Source organism: Chinchilla lanigera, unplaced genomic scaffold (assembly GCF_000276665.1).
Source record: "Chinchilla lanigera isolate Chin_1 unplaced genomic scaffold, ChiLan1.0 scaffold00050, whole genome shotgun sequence".
In the NCBI taxonomy this organism is placed as follows: Eukaryota; Metazoa; Chordata; class Mammalia; order Rodentia; family Chinchillidae; genus Chinchilla; species Chinchilla lanigera.
This window is the reverse complement of record NW_004955451.1, coordinates 14,755,670-14,759,461: the sequence shown is the minus strand read 5'-3', so window position 1 is coordinate 14,759,461 and position 3,792 is coordinate 14,755,670. Positions and strand designations below refer to the sequence as shown.

Sequence of the window (3,792 nt, the reverse complement as noted above, 5' to 3'; positions counted from 1 at the left end):
TTCCAGGAGCCTTTGGGATTTGCCTTAGGGACCCTCTGCCTCTTCCGGGCCCAGTTTCTGGGTCTCAGGAAGCCGGAGTAGGCCAGCGGTCCCCACCCTCTCCTATTGAAAGGCTTTTCCTGCTCTGTATCTGCGAAACTCATTTTGCCCAGGGAACTTGTGACCCTCAGAGACTTCGCTCTTTTTTGCTGCCTCTGAGATCCGAAGTGTGCGTGTGTGTGTGTGTGTGTGTGTGTGTGTGTGTGTGTGTGTATCTTATTCCTCTAGTTGCACCTAGGGAGTCAAGAGCCTAAGGCTATAGTTAGCTTGGGGTTCCCATGGCCAGAAAAATTAGGCAAGGGACCAGCTTTCCCCTCCAGCCTCAAAACTATTGAAGCCACAATCAATTGCCGGAATACGGGGTGCAGGACAGGAAGACCGTGGACAAGACGGAGGGGGGCTTAGCCTTCTCCTGCCTTCTTCCTCCGCACCCTCCACGCCCGTGCGAGACCCTTGCAACTCCTGACCCCGCCACCGTCGCGCGGTCTGCTCCCATTCCCAGGAAGGGCAAGGGCACACAGGAGTTGCTCGATCTGTACTTTTCAGTATTCTGAGTCAAACTAAATCCGGTATGCTCTCTGGCTGAACTTTCTGTTTTGTTCTGTTTGAGACAGTGTCTTGCTATGTAGCCCAGGCTGGCCTTGAACTCGTGGCAATCCTCCTGCCTCAGCCTCCGGGTAGCGCTGGAGTGACAGGTGTGCACCACCATGAACTTGGAGATGAAGCCAAAAAAGAAGGAGGTAGGTCCACTGCCAGGTCCGGGGCTGTATTCTCAGGGACGGACCCAGACCTACTTCTGTGCTTCCCAGAGCATCAGAGCCGCCCGGAAGGGGTCTGCCCTGGCATCTGACTGTCAGAGGGAAGGGGCCCGAGAATCTGCACCCCCGGCAAGGTTCGCCCCACTGCTGATCCTGAGAACCATCGTTTCGGCAAATTCTGTTCATCACGAGGACCTGGTTGGTTCTCCGACCGTGCATGGTTTGGGAGGAAGCCCGGGGAGACTTAGCTCCTGACTTCTCTCAGCCCTCGGCCCGGGATGCGCGGGGCTCTCAGAAAGCGGCGGCCAGGGCAGCTAGGGTGGTCTCAGGCTGATGCTCCGTGCTCCCCGTTTGCACACAGCCCCGTCAGCTCCATGCTTCCTAAAAATCACTCCCCAAAAGCATGTTTTGCGGCAGTGGCGGCGGCGGCCACGGAGCACTAGGAATTTCCTGTGGCGAGGAGGGAGGCGGCAGAGCCACCAGCCGTCCCCACTCGCTCGGCAGGGCCACGTGCCCCACCCCCTCGAGCACATGTCTCCGCCGCACCGCCGCAGCCGGCTGTGTATGAGCGAGTTGTTGTGGTAGAAATGGAGCAGGCTGCACATGCCCGGGCCATGTGACCCGGGCGGCCCGCGTGAGTCCTGTCCTCCGGCGGCCGGGCGGGGCGGCAGGCGGGGCGAGCGAGAGGGCACCGGGCTCCCTCGGGCCCCCAGCCCTGGACCCTGCTGTCCCTCTGGTCCCTTCGGAGGCGGGCGAACAAACGGCAGCAGGGAGATAGGATCGTCCTAGGCACACTCCCCTCCCAGACAGCCCTCGGGGTTCACACAGCCCGGAGCCCCGGCCCCCCAAGAACAAAGGGGCTCCCCAAGCCGTAGAATCCTCACCCCAGCCCGCCCTGGCCCAGAGCCCAGATCCGGTTTCCCTGTGGGTCCCCACATGTTGGGGAGCCTGTCCCCTCTTCCTAGGAAGGAATGTGCCGCACACAGGCGGCTACTGCCCACCCCGGGATCAGAACAAAGAGAAGCCGTGGGTGCGGGGGTCTGGCGCCAGGCGGCAGGGTCCTTCCTTCAGCAGCGGCCGGCGAGGTCGCCGCACAGGAAGGGGAAACGCTGCCTGCCAAGTGCCTGGAGTGCAGAGCGAAGGAGGGCGCACGTGACACCCCAACCCCGGACCCCACTTGCAGCCTCTGCCCTGGCCCTGCGGGTGACCCGGTTTCCGAGCCGCGGCGCCCCTCGCCGGCCGGGCCGGGCGCCGCGCCGCAGTCAGGCGGACAGTAGGTTACCAGGAGCAAGCACACCCCGAGTGCGCGCGACCCACATTCGCTCATCGCGCCGAAACTTCGCAGATCCTGCATTGCAGAGGTAGCGCTTTTTTTCCTTTCTTTTTTTGAATCTCCGCTGGGCCCCTACACGCTCGAGTCTGCATTTTTGCAACCAGCACAGATTTTTTTTTTTTTTTCCAGGGTGCAAACTGCGCATTCTAATGAGGCGAAGCTCCTTCCTGCGGCATTGAAAATCTCTCCGGCAAATTGCTTCTCCCGCCCTCCCCCCCATAATTTAGAAAAGGGGCCAGGATCACGAATTTGCGAAGTTGCATCCTTTCTCTCGCCCTCCCCTGCCTCCCTCCGCGGAGACCCCGCAGCCCTTGCAGCTGCAGACCCGGGCGGCGCGGTGGGGGGTGGGGAGGACCTCGAGGCCCTTCCTTCTCCTCGGGCAGGCTGAGCCCGCCGTGGGGCGGGGGCGCCTTCTTTCCCGGGCCGGGCAGCCCCCGGCACCCCCTCCCTCCTTGGCCTAGCCAGTGTTTACGTAAGCCTCCCAGAGCTGTAGGGCCCCAGATGCTGCCCGGGCCGCAGCTCCTCCGCAGTGGGTCCGCCTCACGAGGCCCGTCATGAGTCGCGGTCCTCTCCAGGCAGCTGCCGAGAGAGCTGCAGGAGCTCAAGGACCTGGTTTCAGGGGTAAGAAGTGGAGGCACAACATTCCCCAGGCATGTGTGCGCATGCGTGCACACACGCACGCCCTCTGCCCTGCACCTCTGTCCAGAGAGACTCGAGGACACCATGCAGGCAGGTGCAGAGCCTGGCAAGACGCCCGCACGGCACCCGTGGCTCTGGTAGAAACACAGCAAAGCTCGGCTGGGAGACTTTGGCCATGCACGTGCTGGCCGCCACTGCTGCCCTAACCATGAAGAAGAAGCCCGTGCCAGAAAAAAGGTCATCCAGGACTCAGCCTCCCGTTGCCAAAGGCGGTGCATGCCTCTCCGCGGACCCTGCCATGTGGGTGGGGTCCCCCCTTGGGGTTAGTTCCCCAAGGCATATGGTGATGAGGACAGTGGTGAACACCTGTAAGCATGGCTACTTGGGAGGATGAGGCAGGAGGATCACAAGTTCAAGACCAACCGGGGCAATGTAGCAAGAACTGTTTCAAAAAGAAAAAAAAGGGGGGCTGGGGATTTAGCTGAGCAGCAAAGCGCCTGCCTGGCAAGCGCAAGGTCATGAGTTCGATTCCTGGTACAGGAAGAAAAATGAAAAAATGAAAAAAAAAAAAGCATTGATCCAGGGTGGTGGCTTTAGAAGTGCAGATTGCTCCAGCAGGTATATAGCTGGATGCTCTTTCCAGGGCTTTGTGCTCAACTCCTGGCTGTCCTTTGTGGCCTCCCACACTTCCAACCAATCTGGTCCTTATGCATCCCCTAGAAAGAAGTGACACGGGGCTCTAACGGGGGCTGACCCCCCCACCTCACCAGCCACAGACCCCAAAGTCAAGGAGTTCGAGCAGAGAGTTCAGATGCTTCAGCAGCTCATCTCCAGAGCAATCCAAGTGGAAGTTCTCAACTGGTTGAGTTGGGGTTTTGTGATTTTTTGTTTGTTTGTTTGGTTGGTTTTTTTTCTGGTACTGGGAATCGAACTAAAGACCTTGCGCTTGCCAAGCCTCTGAATTGGGGTTTTGTACCTGTTCTGGTCTCCTCCTTCCTCGTAGGAAGAACATAGGAAGGAGAA

At 59.9% G+C, this 3,792-nt stretch overlaps 1 long non-coding RNA gene across 1 annotated transcript; it reads left to right on the top strand.

Moving 5' to 3' along the window:
- LOC102010017 lies at positions 1–3,201 on the top strand. The gene is made up of 3 exons (XR_262608.2): positions 1–779; positions 849–2,158; positions 2,260–3,201. It is a non-coding gene; the product is annotated as an uncharacterized LOC102010017 (long non-coding RNA).
- The last annotated feature ends 591 nt before the right edge of the window (positions 3,202–3,792 follow it).